At 39.1% G+C, this 17,746-nt stretch overlaps 1 long non-coding RNA gene across 1 annotated transcript; it reads left to right on the top strand.

Annotated features, from left to right (window-relative positions):
• The first annotated feature begins 229 nt into the window (after positions 1 to 229).
• LOC140713050 (uncharacterized) lies at positions 230 to 17,458 on the top strand. Its single transcript, XR_012094930.1, has 5 exons — positions 230 to 732; positions 1,009 to 1,213; positions 9,272 to 9,377; positions 15,043 to 15,204; positions 16,476 to 17,458. It is a non-coding gene; the product is annotated as an uncharacterized lncRNA (long non-coding RNA).
• Positions 17,459 to 17,746: the final 288 nt, after the last annotated feature.

Below are 17,746 nucleotides of genomic sequence, written 5' to 3'. Positions count from 1 at the left end.
AAGTCATGCTTAATCAGGATTTAGTGGCAACTTTCAGTCTCAGATTAGCCCAGCTAGCAGGCAGGAGCTGTGTTTTTGCCAAAGCTGGTCAGCTCAAAAGGTCATGTGATCTCCTGGGGTTAATACTGGTATTTAATGAAATGCTTTGCTTATCACTGTTCTGGGTCAAGGGCTTTGTTTGTCACTGAGAAGAAATCACTGCCAAGTATAATATGATCTAGTGTTGTCGGTAGCTTTCCTTACCTCTCAAAAGTTATCTCTGTAACTTAGACCCTAGAAGGCCAGTTAGCTAGGAGCAAGTTCAAAAAGAATTCAGAAAGGGAGGTGCTGGGGGTGGACAGGGAGGCAGGTCAGTAGATGATTTCTGTGACATCCTAAGGAGTTCAGACTTGGCCCTGTAGCAGTGAGAAGGCAGTTAAGGATTTTAAGCATTGTGCAAAACAGAGTAATAGATTGCAGTCTGTCACGACTAGAAGAAGGGGTCTCATTGGGAGAAATTGGAGGGACAATTCAGACTCCGAACCAAACTAGCAGCACTGGGGATGGAGAAAAGGGAGTGAATACAAGATATGTGAATGATGTAAAATTTACAGGCCATGGTGACTATTTGGACACGGGACATGGAGAGAACACTGCTCTGGCAGCCTAGCTAGGCAGACGCTGTTGCTGCTATTGAGGAAGTTGAGACATGAAGATAAGCAGTGGATTTGCAAGAGGACTGGAGTGGAGATAGTGAGTTCAGTTTTGATATGCAGTGTGGCCCTCCATGGGAATCCCTCTTAGCCACAGAGAATTGCCTTGCCCAAGATTACAACCGTCCTAGATGGTGACCCACAGCCAATGACTGGCTGATGCTCAGATAACAAGACTGAGCCACTCTGGCTACAATTTAAGACAATTCCGAAGGGTTATTTTAGCTCTAGAGTGTCCCTTATGGTTGGCTACAACTTGACGGTGGGTCAGCTTAACCCTCCACCTACTGCTCCTGCCTTCCTGTCTTCCTTACAGGTGTATCTCTCAAGGGCACTCCCCAACAAACATTTTTGCAGGAAGCTCTCCATCTCAGAGTCTGCTTCCAGGTCATGCTGTATAATATAGTGCAGGAGAAAGGATTCTATGAAGATGGCTGAGAAAAAAGGATGTGGTTCTGGAAACTAAAGAGGGATTTTCCTGGAGGAGGGAGGAATCAGCAGCATCAATTACTCACAGAGAGGTAAAGTAAAATAAGAGCTGAAAAGTGTCTGCTGAGCAACAGAGAGGTGGGCCGTGGGTGACCTTGGCAAGAGTAGTTTAAAGGAGCAGTGGGCTGAAGATGTACTGGGCAATTGGGGAAGTGCAGAGAGGCCGTGCAGACCACTGTCTGAAGAAGCTTGTCTGTTGAGATAAAGGGAGCCAATGTAGTGCAAGGTAAAGAAGGATACAGAATCAAGTGTTCCCCTGATCAGAAAAGAACTGACTAGAGGTGAAATAAGCAAGAGCAAGAAAGAGGATGCTGAAATTGGGAAAAGAGCAGAGCATGAAAAAAGTGATTTGCTTGAGGAGGTGCATGGGATGTGGTCCAGTCATGCTTTTCTCTGACACTGGCCATAGAGAAGTGTGAAGGAAGGAAATGGAAGAGGTGAGTGGCTGGACACCTTCTCCTAAAGCAAGCCCCACATCCTTCCCTGAGCATTTACAGTCCTGTACAATCTTCTTCAGCCTCTACTTCTGCCCTTATTTCCCACTAGCCTCCTTCAGACTTGCAATCCTCAAACCAATCTAAACCCCTGAAAACCTTCCAGGGTGCCCCCAATTCTATTACTGTTGAATCTGGTTGTTGCTGTTTCCCTGACCTGCCCTTCTAGCTTTACGCAAGATTATCCATTTAAACACGTTTACCTATTCTTTAAAGTAAAAGGTCAAATATTATCTAACCACATAATATGGCTAGACTCCATGTCCCCACCCAAATCTCATCTTGTAGCTCCCATAATCGCCACCTGTTGTGGGAGGAAACCTGAGGAAGATGGCTGAATCATGTTTTTCCCGTGCTGTTCTCATGATAGTGAATGGGTCTCACAAGATGGGATGGTTTTAAAAATGGGAGTTTCTCTGTACAAGCCCTCTCTTTGCCTGCCACCATCCATGTAAGATGTGACTTGCTCCTCCTTGCCATCCGCCATGATTGTGAGGCTTGCCCAGTCTTGGGTATGTCTTTATCAGCAGCGTGAAAATGGATTAATACACCACATTCCTCTGCTCTCTGTCCTGGCTTCACAGATCTCTTCAAAGGTCCAGTTCACTTCCATTTCTTCTTAGAATACTCTCCATCAGAACCCTTCCCTGGACTTCAAGTCTCCTACCTAACCAAATAGATCAGAGCCCCTACCTCCAACCCCTTCCATATATTCTCATAGTAGTGTGTTCCTTCATAACACAGATCAGTGTTGCAGCTACATATTTGTGTGAGTATTTGACCAATTCTGGTTTCCCCATTAGATCATAACTATGTAAAGTCAGAGACTCACCATTACATCCCCAGAGCAGTGTCTGGCACATTTATTGGTTGGATAAATAAATGAATACTTGCTACAGTCTACCTTAAGGTTTTCTCACTTATGAAGAGACTAAAGATATAAATTCTGTAGTGACAGAGGCCATGTATTTTCATCTTTTTATTTCCTAAAGTATCTAGTATAAGTCCTTGTACAACAGGCACTCAATATACCATACCTGTGTGAGCAATAAACTTTTAAAATGATTCTTGAAAAGAATTACTAGATTGTATAATCCTAGAGCAGACTGGTTTTGGGAACTGCTATGCCATGACATCTCAGCTCCCTCTTTGACTTTTATGCTTTCACAAGTTACAAAGCATGCATTTAGCATCTATTGTGACCCAGATGTTGCACCAGGTGCTGGGGATACAGTGGTGATCAAAGCCAGATGTAGTCCCTGTCTTCATGGAGTTCCCAGTCTAATAGTTGACTTAGACACCAGTCAAAGCATCACATACATGAAAAATTCAACTGTGGTTATGATCTTGAAGAGGCACATAGAACTGAATACTGAATAAGGTGATACCAGCAAGCTGGGGAACGGTACTAAATGAGATGCGAGAGGCAGACTCAGCCAGATCTTGCAGGGCAGGCAGGTCATGTTAAAGACTGTAGAAGCCATTTGAGTGTTTCAATTCAGGGTTGGAGTGACATTAACCAACTGCATTTCTAAAATATCACTCTGTCTTCAGGGTGGAGATGCCATACCTCTTGCAGAATTTTCTAACCACCTGCCCAATTTAAAACAGGTAATCTACCTGTTTTATTTTCTTCAAAATCTTCATTACTCTTGAACATTTTCTTTTATTTTTCTCATTTTCTGTTCTCATGTATCCCATCTGCCTGCTCTAATAGAAAGTTGGCTCTATGAAGATCAGGAATCTTGTCTATCCTGTTCTTTACTACAGAGTATATACAATAGTTCAGGCATACTCTAGGTATCCATAAAAATTTGCCAAAATTGAATTTTAACTTTTGTGTTTGGGAGGTGAGACAGAAGAGATGCATGCTGGAGCTTCTGGGAATAATATCATTTCTTCTTTACTAACTGAGCTCGGCCTCTTGTTTTTTTGTGTTTTTTTTTTTTTGTTTTTTTCATGAAAATGGGCCCATAAGGACCTTGACCAAAGCTTTTATGACAATGAATTCTTTTAAATAAGATAATTTTAAAAACTTCTGCAGTCTCTTAAGAGCTGCCTTGATGGAACTCAGCTTAGGGCTAAATATAAACATGTACTCTCCCTAAAATTGCTCTTTTCTAAGCTGCTGAAGCTATGGAACAAGCTATCCTTCCTGTGTTGGAAAAGTTACAGAAAGGTTCAGCATCTCCTGGCCAGATGATTTGTTATGATAACCTACCTGTGTGAAACACTAAAATTTACAGTTTCTAACAGCTCTTTGAATTGGTGAAAAGATATGAGAATTGCAGTTAGCATTCCCCTAAACAACAAAGTGTTATATGGACACATTCTGTATTGAATCCAGTAGAAATTCCATGTTCTATATGTCAGGACATATACACATTATGGAACAGATCTTTTACAATTTTATGAGTCATTTTGTTAAAACTTGTGGAACTATTTGAAAATGTTCCTAGTCCACTCTTAAGTGTGTAGCCAGTAGTTAGGTTTAATTAGCTTTGAGTGAATAAATGAAGTTTTCTGCTCAGATCTCTGGGATTAATATAAAGCTGGTTATAAAATCATGGCTTCCTTTTCAAATTTTGCCTTGAATTTGACCTTTCTGAGTAGTTGCCCAGTTTGAGCTGAGGTATATCACCAACTTTACATATATCAAGATCAAGTCTATTAAAAGCAATTTGGCTTCCCCAATATCAGCCCATCAGGGAAGTTCAAAATTGTTTTTTCTTAATGGCAATATTAAATTAAATCTACCCATTACAGATCCTAAGACATTCCAATAATTTATATCATAGTTCATGAATAAAATTATCCAATCTAGGCCAGAGGAAATAAGGAGTTATTCTGTTATGTTTCACTTCATAAAGACATTTATTCTTTTAGGGGAAAGAACACAAACATTGATACCATTTTGGTTATTATAGGCCTTCAATAGAATCTATATGAAGAATTAATGTACAGTCATTAAAAGTGTTCACAACTTTTGAGTGATAAAGTCATACAAATGAAGTTTTTATGTTTTTGTTTTTAGTTGTAGCCAGCATGGGAAGGGTTTATAAAAGCCTACTCATCTATTCACATTTTACAGGATTTACACTTCCCCATTCTTTTAAAAACAAACAGGAGGTTTTGTTGGTTAAAAACAACTAGCCAAAGTTATTTTAAAAGATTTAAATAGTAAGAAAGATGAAAATGTTTTCATTCTAATCCTACTAGACGATGTTGCCTATTTTGAGTAAACGTCAATTAAAACCTCTATATATTTTCCAGTAGTCAAAGTTTCAAAAGCTAAAGCAAGATTCGAAACAAAGGAGGTAGGGACACTTGCTACTACCTGAAGACACTAAATCCCACAACTAAAGGTACAGGCATAATTTTAACTCATGGAAGAACCATCATACTACAAATAATTTATAAACTATCTTCACATATGTTATCACACTTGATCCTTATAATAATTGTGTGAGTGTCAGAGCCGGTACTAATGATTCCTGTTTTCAAACAAAGGGGAAACAAGGACAATAAAAGAGGTTATCTGAGGCCCTCAGCAAGCAACCACTGGAATGTGGGTTTTCTTGGCTCAATCTACTGCTCATTTCTACTATATGACTACTTTATTTTAGCAAAGCATTTGATAATTTTTGGTGATGTGCTATGGGAAAGACAGACTAATGTAAGCTACATAAGATTCGGAATGTGGGTTTTATCGGCTCAATCTAGTGCTCATTTCTACTATATGACTATTTTAGCAAAGCATTTGATAATTTTTGGTTATTTGCTATGGGAAACACAGAATAATGTGGGCTACCTAAGATTCTAGTTGAAAGATACATACGTGGTGAAAACCTGTACATTTAACTCAACAAACATTTATTGAGCAGTTACTATGTGCTGGGCTCTCTGATAGGTCTACAGAAACTAGTAAATTAATGCCAATATAAAGAGATATGTGACAGACTCAAGATTGGTCTAATAAACATTTTCATCAACGATTTGATTAAAGACACAAAAAAGAGTATTTTATGTAATCTATGGTTGGCACACAACTGAGATGAGTAGCTAAGAAAACTCCTTTCCAACCAGAACAACAGACCAAAGTTAATGAGCTGGCCTCTTTAAAGAGATATATGTCAGATTCTGAATTTAGGTTTAAAAGGAAAATTCATTATCCTACAGAGAATAAGGAAGGGTTTTATCATTGTTCATGTGAAAATGCTATGGGCTTTCAGTTTTCTATAAACTTTGTAAAATTCTGAAGTGTCATGGCTGGTGGAAAAATGTACAATTTTATGCCACATGAATTTAAAAAAACAACCCAGCATACATAGACATTAGTTGTGCTGCATCTGTACTAGTGAGGTCTTATGAGTACCATGATCAGTCCTGGAGGTCACATTTTTAGAAGGATCTTGATAATTTGCTACTTATTTAGGTGGGTAAGGATTGGTCAAGGGAAGAAAAGTTAGAAGAACGGGGCTGTTGACTTGAGACAGAGAAGACTTTGGGGCAGCTGAGAGATTTTCTTTGTCAAGGTGGAAGAAGGTGAAGACTTCTGGAAATGTTCAAGCAGAGGCTGGGTGACCATCTGCCAAGGAATATAGCAAAGAGGATTCCAGCTTTGAGTGGCAGTTTGGACTAATGACCTCTAATGTTGCTTCCAAGTCTAAGATTTTAAGTTTCTAGTATAGAGTCCTATATACTAATTCTTATCCCCAGTGCAGTTTCTTCCAAATTTCAGGAATCTGGGTCTTCAAACATCTTAAAGGATGTTCATAATTGTCTCTGAATGAACATGTACAAGCTTAGTCCAAGAGAGACTTGTGAATAATGAGGCACACTGATACACTTTTAGCTTCTTCCAACAGTGGGATATTTTATGGGATTTTCTTCTGACAGTGCCAGACTCTTGAAAGTCATCCTAAGCAGCCCTCTTCTGCATCTGCATGCTGGACATATAAATTCAACATTTCAACAAGTAAAAACACCTCTGGGGCATTTCTGAACCTGAACTGGTCCCCTAGGTCTGTCTTGAATGTAATCTACTTTTTGGATATTGTCCAGTAGGTGACCAGGGGTTGATGGCACAGGTATGGCGTGTGTGTAGTGTGTACACCTAGTAGAGGGCATTTAACCATTGTTCCACATCCCTGGCCTATACAGTCTCTCTGGCATTCAATGATTAGCGTACGCATCTGGGCAGTTTGGCACCATTTCCCTACCATCTCTGTAGGGACCTAATATATCCAAATGTCATATGACCCATTCAGCCTGTTTTATGTTTGTACAGATCATTTATGGCTAAATCACTATGGGGCTAATCATTCTAACCCACTTCCTGCCCAATTAAAAGTACTTACTGTTCTGTTAGTGGTACAGGGGGCCTCAACTTTCTGCCCCTCTCATTCAATCTCATTCAGCAAACATTTATTTATCCCTTTGAGATGTACAGTTTTCATTCTAGCTCAAGGGATGTGTGCCTCGTGCAAGGAGAAGTTGAAAGGCAATGGATTGGCCTTGCCCTAGTATCTCTGGTATAGAGGAATTCACCAGCCTCTTTTAGTTCTGTCATGCATGGGGATTAGGGAAACAGTATAGGCAGTTTGGGATGAGATCCCAGGAGTAAGTCACATGAAACCCTTTTAAATGCACAAAATATGTGTCTAAAGCATGCTTTAGTTTTCTACACACCGCTAGAATATTTTTAAGGTTCGCACAAACACACACCTGGAGAAAAGTTAGAACTAGATCAGTTCCAAGTCCATAAGAAGGTTTATTGAGACATTCTTCTGGATTAGCAACCTCTAACATAAGTAAGAAAAGAGTGAGTAATGCTGAACTTGGCATCAGAAGGAGAACTCAGGCAAGCACACTTTAGGAAGCCATTGTGGGTCACAGAAAAATAATGCTGTTGGTGAAACTTTGCAGTACATGCTTAGATACTTTAAAATCTTGTTCAAAATGTTGTCTAGAAACCACCTGGTGCTTATTAAGAATGCGCAATCTCAGGCCCAACTCTGGACCTTCGGAATCAGTATTTGCATTTCAACAATATCCCCAGGTGATTTTTGTGTATATAAAATTTTAAGAAGTCGTTTTAAATTTTACTACTATCGGCCGGGTATGGTGGTTCATGTCTGTAATCCCGGCACTCTGGAAGGCTGATGTGGGTGGATCACTTGAGGTCAGGAGTTTGAGACCAGACTGGCCAACATAGTACAACCCTGTCTCTACTAAAAATGCAAAAATTAGCTGGGTGTCGTAGCACACTCCTGTAATCCCAGCTACCTGGGAGGCTGAGGTAGGAGAATCGCTTGAATCCAGGAGGCAGAGGTTGCAGTGAGCCGAGATAGCACCACTGCACTTCAGCCTGGGTGACAGAGCAAGACTCCATCTCAAAAAACAAAAACAAAAACAAAAATCAAAATGTACTACTATCATGTCAATAGAGAATTAAAGTAGAATAAAATTTTTAATGAAAAAATCCTTAGCATTTGACAATAGAACTTTTAGACCCCCCTTCTAAAGGAGAATGATAAATTAATAAGAGCGTTATTTAGGCCTAATGAATAAAATTAATGCTGCTCTGCATTTTAAGTTAATGTTAATCTTTTTTCCAGGATCAAGGGAATCCTGGAAGCATTGTTCTGGGTATTCGACTTTAATTTAATTAGCAACTGGAGAAGAAATAGAGTCAAAGTTTTGATTTAAAAACCCTCACTTATTTAACCTCTTAGATTTTCTGCTCACACTAGCACACGGACACATCAGACATATCCAGATCCCAATACCCAAACAGAGACTCGAAGCATTTTTAGGGTATGTAATGCAAGGTTACTCTCTTTTATCCCCTTAACCACACAGAGCTATTTTGCAATCACAATAAGGTTTTGCAAAAGTATGGGTAAAAACTATAAAAGTTATGAAGTCATATTTAGATTGACTGAGAGGTTATGATTTCCAAGTAGAGAGTAATGTTTCCAAAAATAGTATAGCTGATCTAGTGGCAAAGAATATGTCATTATGAAATGCAAAATTTATAGATGCAAATTCACGTATGTGTATGTATGTATATTTATATACACACATAAACTCAAAAATGCTATGAACTAATGAAAATAGCAACTGGTGGTGGGGTTTGTAAAAATGCTATAATTCAGACACACATCATTAAAAAACTCATTGATAAATCATTGGAACTTATAGCTGACTTTTGATTTATTTTTATGCCGACTGTAGTGGTGACTCCAGGGAGACGTTTATACACCGACAATTTCAGTGAGGAGCAGCAATAGCTAATCTGCTCAGTTTTTGAACTCTGAGAGTTATGCTTTGAATTAAAGAAGATTTATGGAGGGTGCAATGGCCTTTTATGGATTACACACTAAAGATCAGAATGAGTAAGAAAGAAGGCATTCAAAAGAACTGAAGCTTTTTATTTATGCACATTAAAGAAATATACAGTTGAAATGGTCAAAAATCATGTAGATTGCCTCACTTTTATATATAGCACAATTTGCTTCTTCTATTTACATGCCGCTGTTTGATATGTTCCAATTGTGTTTTTCTTGTTTTTTGTTTTGTTTTTTGAGGCAGGGTTTTGGCTGGAATGCACTGGTGTGATCATAGCTCATTGTAGCCTTGAACTCTGGACCCACACACAATTCTCCTATCTCAGCCTCCTGAATAACTGGGCCTACAGGTGCGTGCTACCTTGCCAGCTAATTAATTTATTTTATTTTATTTTTTTCTGGTAGAGATAGGGGTCTCACAATGTTACTAAAGCTCCTCTTAAGCTCCTGGACTCAAGCAGTCCTCCCACCTTGGACTCACAAAGTGCTGGGATTTATAGATGTGAGCTATTGATAGGTGTGGGATGGCAAACCCAGCCCCAATTCTTGTATTTGTATAATTTCTTTTCTTTTTTTATTGGTAAACAAGAGAGAACCTTGCATTCATCAGGGACTATGTTCCAAATATTCTGTTTCCTCTTTAGGTCCAAATACAGTGCCAAACACAACAGATTTTATAAAAGCCTATTGAAGTTTGTGGAAAAATTATATAATGATCCAAAATTGCTTTACCATGCTTGGATGACTGTAAGATGTTTAAAACAAAGGGTACTCCTTAAGAAATAACCTTGTTTGGGGGATACAGGATAGGTGGAGAAGGAGGGTGGCAAACTGCCTGACAGCTCCAGCACTGCAGAGCTTTGCAGACATCAGACTTCAAAGACCTGGACTAGGCACAGAAGAAGGAAGAGGTACTCTACTCTTTACCAAGTATTAAGCACATCCGTTTGAACACAGTCATGGGAAATGAGTAGGAACTGAGCAGTCTCATCGCCTCTACATTCATTTTGAATGGCAGAGCAGGCTCCGCCTCTGCTTTCGAGAGCCAACACAAGCTTAAATGAAACTTTTTAGCTAATTGAAAGGTTGAGGAAAATGTAACCTGCAAGGCTTTGTGCTTACCTCCTGAAACTTCAAGCCTCAAGGCAGGTTCTGGGCTCCTGCCTCAGCAAGACAATCTCTTTAGAGTTTAAGAGAGCCAGAGAAAAGTGTGGCCTCTAGTTTAAGTTGAATTGCACTAAAAGAAGTAGATTTCTTAGCCAAGAAGCACAAAAGGATTGAAACTTAAAAAAAATCATATTTCTCTTTCTTTTTGCCATTGTTGCTTTATCAACTTTCTATAATATCTGTTTATGGTGACTTATAATTTGTTTAGATATAGAAGTCAGCTTCCAAATATTTTAGTAACACACTTCTATGACATAGCTCGAGAACCTGTTTTTCTACCTATCAAGGGGCTTTCGTTCAAAAATACAGGAATTATCCCTAGTCTGAGCCATGGAAAGCATCCACTGAAAACACAGCTGAGTATATCCCTGTTCAGCAATTCAGTAACTCAATTAATACAAATCTAAACTGGAATCTTTCTAACTATAGCTGATAATTCTTGAGTCCATTCCTAAGTAATTAAGAATTGTGTGCACTAAGTTTTAGTTAGATTTATTTCATGACAAGTTTTTCAATTTGCTACAAGATTTGTCTTAGATGATTAGACTGGCAGATGGAAGAAAAAAACATTTGGGAATGATAATCATGGAAGCATCAAAATATCCATTCTGCTTAAAGTCTGTCAAGAGAGCTGTGACTTCAGAGCAAGGTGCTATGTGGGATGTGTACAGAAAATGATAAAAATGCTTCCAAGATACTACAGTTCTCCAAGTCTCCCAATAAAACCCTTTGTAATCTTAATAAGATTCATTAAGGAACAGCTTTCCTTGAAAAAAATAAAATGATAAACTGTTCCCTGTTCTTCATTTGATTAGTGTATAAGCTTGTTCATTTCAGATTACGAGCATAAAAATTTAGAAAGATTTGGACCCACATTTGAATTCAGCAAGTCAAGTTGCCTTGGGCAAGTAAAAAGTATCTCAGGGCCTCAGTTTCCTTCCAGGAGGCAGCATGGCTTCTTGGTTGAGGGTGAAACCCCCTGGGCTCAGAGCTATGTCCCTACACTAAATCTGTGATCTTTGGTACCTAAAGTCTCATCATTTGAGATGTCATTACCTTACAAGTAGAAAATGTACTTAAAATGCTTAGAAAATTCCTAACTATAGTAAGAAATCAACCAATAGTAGCTCTTATTAGTAGACAAGTTCATAATTATGGTTACTTCCAGGAGGCAGAAGCTAAGTCCCAAATGCAGATTAATTACTGAGTGTTTATAACTCTACACATTTCTAAGACACATTTCTTATACTTAGGGAATTATTTGCCAATCTAACTTTAAGGGAACTTGAAAATGCAGGTATCCCTTTAGGGAGAGAGAATAACTTGAATGCAAAGTGAAGAGTTTCTTCCTATAAAGCTTTCTTCTATCCCAGCCCTCTATGACTTGGGTCGTGGAGACTTCCTGGGTGTATCATAGCTGGCCACTGGACTGGGCCCTAGGCAAGGATTCTCCCTCCTATCCCTGGGATTTTTTTCTTAACCAAGTAGTGCCACAAATTAGGCTGCCTTATCTGATCTCTTCATGATTCTGAGAACTTTAGGGGTCAGTGACCTTCCAGCAAAGTGTTCTGATTAGGATTACTATAGCCACACTTTTGATGAAATAAACTAAACATAAAGGGGAAAATATAAACATTCCACATCTGATGCTAAACAGGTCAGCCCTTTTCTGGGAAATTTTTCTCATCTTTCAATAATAACATCTTTTCATCCTTCACCTTCCAAAATAACATCTTTTCCCCTCACTTCCCAAATCTATACAGGTCTTTTTTTTCCTTAAGAGACAGGGATCTTCCTGTGTCATCCAAGCTGGAGTGCAGTGGGGTGACCATGGTTCACTGCAGCCTCAAACTTCTGGGCTCAAGCTATTCTCCCACTTTAGCCTTCAGAGTAGCTGGGACTACAGGTATGCACCACCTTCCCAGCTATTTTTTTTTAACTTGTTTAGAGATGGGGTCTTGCTCTGATGCCATAATGGTCTCAAACTCCTGGCCTCAAGCCATCTTCCCTCCTCAGCCCCCTGAGCAGAGTAGCTGGGATTACAGATGCAAGCTGCTGTGCCTGGAAAATTTTCTTTTTTAACTCACACAGAACTATTGCTGTAAAACTAAGAACTATCCTTAACCAGAGTTTCAGACGTTTGAAGTGCTCTTGGATATTTTAGCAATGTTTGGGGATTTCTGGTGCTTAGCAGAGGGTATATTTTTGGGAGAAGGTATATTTTTGCTATTCTAATAGAACTCTTTGAGTAGTAAATTTGGCTAAGAAATGGTGGTAAGATGGCACGTGTGCATTTTGTACCTATCTTGCCAAGGTTGTTCTACTCAACTATGAAAACTCCCATTACTCTAGTATTTTTACAGTTCTTTTTTTAGTTGAGAGCATGAGATTGGGAGGACGAGGGCTGGAAGAGAAAATGAGAGAGAAGTTGAAGTAGGGGAGCAGGTAGAGGAAGGAGGGGAGAGAGAGAGAGAAAGCACACTGTACAGAAAAATTGCAAAGCAGATACTATCAGTTTCAAATTTCAGCCCTATCTCTCCTCTTAGCACCTTTAGTAGTGTTTGTAAAGGTTGTACTACTTCCTTTAATGGTTCAGCATTGTTTTTAGCCAGTTGCCAACTAATATTCAGATCACGGGTGGTAATTCAAACACTTTCTGGGTGTATATGTGGATAAGAGGTCATCTGAAGACTAAAAGACGTAAATACTCCAAGGCATCATCTTTTGCGACGAACCACATTTCAAATACCATAACAGTATGAAAGAGCCTAGTGGGTCAGAAAGGCTGGATGTAGAACACCTCCTCACAAAAACCTCAAGATTCCACTTGAAAATAAGGCCCATCCTGATCATGCAAAAGACTGGGTAGGTCTGAATGACTCCATGAAAATCACTACCAGAAAGATAATGCAAAGCTCTTCTTTCTAGACTATGAGTGAGTAAATCATCTTCATTCTTTCTAATAAACAGGACAATATGGGTACAGCTTTCCTCCCCTCGTATATATTTGGTGTTTTGATTCTTGCATTTTTCTAACTTTGGGGTTTATTATTCAATGTTATCAAATGAGATCATTCTGTGAGGCTATCCTGGAGAATTATCTACCCCATATTACTTGTTTCACTTTTATTGTGCACTTATTATGTTATGTATTGATTGATGGTAATATAGGAGATGCATGTTCACTGTTGCCCCACTGAGCTATGAGTGCTGTCATGGGGACTGTATAAGATTCATCTTTCCAGGCCCTCTGCTTAGCACAGTATTTTGTCTAAAGTATTCACTGAATGTGTCCCTGGACATTGCACAACTTCTCTCATAGCATGAGTTCAACAGGGCAATTAATTGTTTCTCAGTCCCACTTCCTTGTATTTTATTGGCTGAGAGGGTCAGCAGAGAGTCTTGGAAATGGAAGAAACATTAATAGTTCAGCTTCTTGTCTACTCTTTCAACATTAAGCAAGGTCATATTTAAAATATTCCAGACAGAGGGAAATTGATATTATTTTAGAAGACATTCAGAGATACCACTAAAGTGATTTCTTTGAGATTAAATTTAGCATATCTTTGAATAAGTAACTCAAACATTCTCATGTTCAGCTACATTTCTGCTCTTTCTTCAGAAGCATTATTGACATACCAAGACTCTGCCCATTAGCCTGTGGGATAAAGACTTTGAGGATAAGTGCCATTCGCGCATATGTTTATCTTAATCTCATACTGGAAAACTAAAGATATGAAAGTTAGGATTGAAGATATGTATACATTTTAAATCTCCAAATTATTTTAAAAGATAATGGAAGCCATCATATTTTGTCCCTACACTGCAAGTAAGATGGATTTCTTGGACATTTTACCAGGAGATTTGGCTTTAACACCCAATCTTCTCTAATGCAGCTCAGGCAAATGTGCCCTTCTTTTTCTCTGACCTCCAAAAGCATGCTCCTATACTTCTCACAAGGCATAATGCCATTTTTATGTTGCTTTCTTTATGTTTCTTACCTTGCAAGCAGGGACAATATTGTCCTTAAGGAACTGCATCCCTGAAAGTGCCTAGTACAATGCCTTGCCTCAAACAGATTCTCATGAAAGATTTGTTGAACACATTCACTTAAGTGACTTCTCTCTCAAAAAATACCAAAGAGACTGAGTACATATGTTTACCTATTTAACCATTAATGGGGATGAGAGTATGAATCTAATGGGGAATCAATTGGACCAGAGACTCAAGATTATCAGCTTTTTGTTGGCATCTTTGAAAATGCTCATTTCCTATTTAGGTGACCTATGTAATACAACAAGGTTAAAACCCTTTTTCCTAGGTTCTGGGTAATTTATGATTTTTTTCCATTATTATCTAAAAACATATACAGAAGGAAAATCTAGTTTAAATTGTCCAGAAAGTAATTTCTCCGAAGCAATAAACCATTCTTAGGCTCAGAGCCAGATTAGTTCCTACACACGTAATCCCTTGGGGCCTTTAGGTCACCAGCGAAAGGCCTCGGAAAATTTAATTAAAGAGATTTCCAGGAAGGGGAAAGAAATTAAAGAAATTGGTCACTACAACATGAGGGAGTTTTCCTATCCGATACAAAGGTCTTACACACAGGACACACCAAAGTCTGGAAGGCAAGTGAGATCTTCCAGAAGCTTCTGCAATGAACACTATTTAATAGCACAGTGCTATTGTCAACCATGAGAAAGAACATTAGAGGGCAAGGTTATTTCATTTAGTCACTCAGTAGCATTTAATTATTTCTATGCCAGTAAGACACTGGCATAGGTGTTATGGACACAAAAAGAAGCAAGACGAAGTCTTTATCCACAGGGGGCTGTTGGTTATCTTTAGGGGTGAGAAGACATACAAGAAAGCAACCAGTTGCTGGCTTATATGGGGAAGGCTGTGACAGAGGCCATACTAGATGCTGCAGGAACACAGAAGAGGAAGGATCTACGCCCTTTGATGAATTCCCAGGAAGGCTTCCCAGATGTGTCAGTGGGCACTTGAAGGGTGAGTTTTTGTGAAAACTAGAAAAGGTATTCTGAATAGTGAGGGCAAGATGGTAAAAGGACACAGAGGCATGCAGCGGCACGCAGTGCATGGTGAAATATAAGAAGCAGGAGTAGCTGGAGCCTGTTCTCTATGTGGGTGAACAATGAGGCTCAGGAAAGCAGGCGCCAATTCATGCCCAATGCTGTTTCAAAAAATGGATGACAAACCACATAAAAACCCACAGGGAAGATGTGTCTGAATGCCACAGTAACACAATTTACCATTATTCAGAGAGAAATCAATGTATTATTTCATGGTCTAGAAGAAGGGAATTCAGTGAGGTGTAGGAATAACTCACAGAAGATGCCAGAGAATGACATCAGAAAGAGGGGTATCTCTTTCGATGATTAGAACTTTTAGGAGCCTCATCCAAATTTAGAAAGTGGCAAACATCTTAGACACACTTTCCATGTTTAAGGTGGCTTGTGTGTGTGTGTGTGTGTGTGTGTTTATGATATTATTCAATAGGCAGAACAGATTGCACTTTTAACTAAAGAAAATCACCAGGGAGATTTTATAGGATACCAGGGAGAAATGAAACAGAGATGAGCCGGATACAGTTATAAGTCGCCAATTTTATTACAGTGTTTAACAGATATAGGTAGTACAACATTTAAATGACTACCATCGTTTTATTTAGTTCTGTATAACAAAGCTATCACCAGTTCCAGTAGCATTCAGCTAATTAATACTAAAATTACTTTGCTAGGATTATGCAGCAAATGACGATGAAAGAAACATCCTGCAATTACATTCTTAAATCCTTGACTATTTATAATAATCTACTTCCATATAAAAGTAATATCCCATTGGTAAATATAGTATTGCATTTGAGTAACTCTGCCATACCTGTAATAACTACCACTTATTGAACACCTATTTTATTTCACACTTCATTCATACTGCAAAGTTTTTACAAGTTATTATCATTCTATTCTTACAGGTGAGAAAACCAGCTCTGAAAGGCTAAGACACTTGGCCAACATCACAGAGCTACTAAGCGATAGAGCCAGGATTCAAACATAGGACAGCAAAATTTGTGTCCTTGCTGCTATTAACAGCAATCTATACTCATAATATTAAATGTGTCTAAAGAATAGCTACAGCTATGTTTCCCTGTTTCCCACTCAGCCCAACTGAAAGGTAGCTGGGAACAGGAGAGGAAGGTGATCAGGGAACACATTCCAGTGATGTGGGACTTCTCTTACCCTCTGCATTTCCTCTTTCAGATGCTCATCTACTGAAAAGGCTTCAACTTTCACCTTTGCTGATGATGTTCCAGTCCCAGTCTGCCCAATCTGAATTCTTTCTCAGCCTCTGCTTAGCTTCCTATCCTCCATTCCTTCTCCTATGATCTAGGCAGACATTGAGGATTACGCCTGGCACATTTTCTCAGCGGGCCAAGACACAGCCTTCATTTTCCACTCAACTGGGAGCTCTAGGCACCCATTACCATTCAGAGTTGGTATTCAAGACAATTTTTTTTTTTTCCCTGAATCTAGTCCTTTTTTTTTCTTTAATCGCCTTAAGGAATATACCTTTTAAAGTGTCTCGAAGGATTTCATTCCTCCATTCATTCAGCAAACTGTAAAGAGCTTCCCATGTGCTGGCTATTGAATGCAACATCCTCCCTTTCGAACCCTCTCCTGCTCAACAGGTCCCCAGCTATCAATGATACCAGCAATAGCACTGAAAGAGTAAATATACACCAGATAACACAGGTGAGTGGGCACAGCTCTCCATGCCACCCTAGTTCCTCACAAAGGCATGTCCAATATTTGGAGGTACTGACAGCTTGAGAGGAAGGAGAAAGCCACCAGGTCAGAGAAACTCTGAGCTGTAGGCTTGCTGCCTTTCTTACGTACATTTGAGAAAAGGCCAGGTTAGCATCCAAGAGTCCACCCTATCACCATATAAGGGATTCCATGCCAGACACATACACTTCTATTTCTAATGCTGGTCCTGGGTCTACAGATGTATAATCAGTATACCCTTCTAGTTCAAGCCCTTATCCCCTCCTATATGGATAACTGTAACAGACTGTCCTCTCCAGTTCATCCTATAAATGCCATAACCAAAGTCTACCCCCAATTTTAACCCCTAGTAATCACTGATTTGTTCTACAGATTGGTGCAACAGTAATTGCGGTTTTTGCCATTAAAATCACAAGAACAGAAAACCAAACACCGCATGTTCTCACTCATAGGTGGAAACTGAACAATGAGATCACTTGGACTCGGGAAGGGGAACATCACACACCGGGGCCTATCATGGGGAGGGGGGAGGGGGGAGGGATTGCATTGGGAGTTATACCTGATGTAAATGACGAGTTGATGGGTGCAGCACACCAACATGGCACAAGTATACATATGTAGCAAACCTGCACGTTGTGCACATGTACCCTACAACTTAAAGTATAATAATAATAATGAATAAAAATAAATAAATTAAAAAAAGAAAAAAAAAGTAATGGCGAAAGTAATGCTTAGCCTCCTATTTG

The sequence above is a fragment of the Chlorocebus sabaeus genome, chromosome 12, assembly GCF_047675955.1.
Source record: "Chlorocebus sabaeus isolate Y175 chromosome 12, mChlSab1.0.hap1, whole genome shotgun sequence".
Lineage (NCBI taxonomy): Eukaryota > Metazoa > Chordata > Mammalia > Primates > Cercopithecidae > Chlorocebus > Chlorocebus sabaeus.
This window is presented reverse-complemented; position numbering and strand designations above follow the sequence as displayed.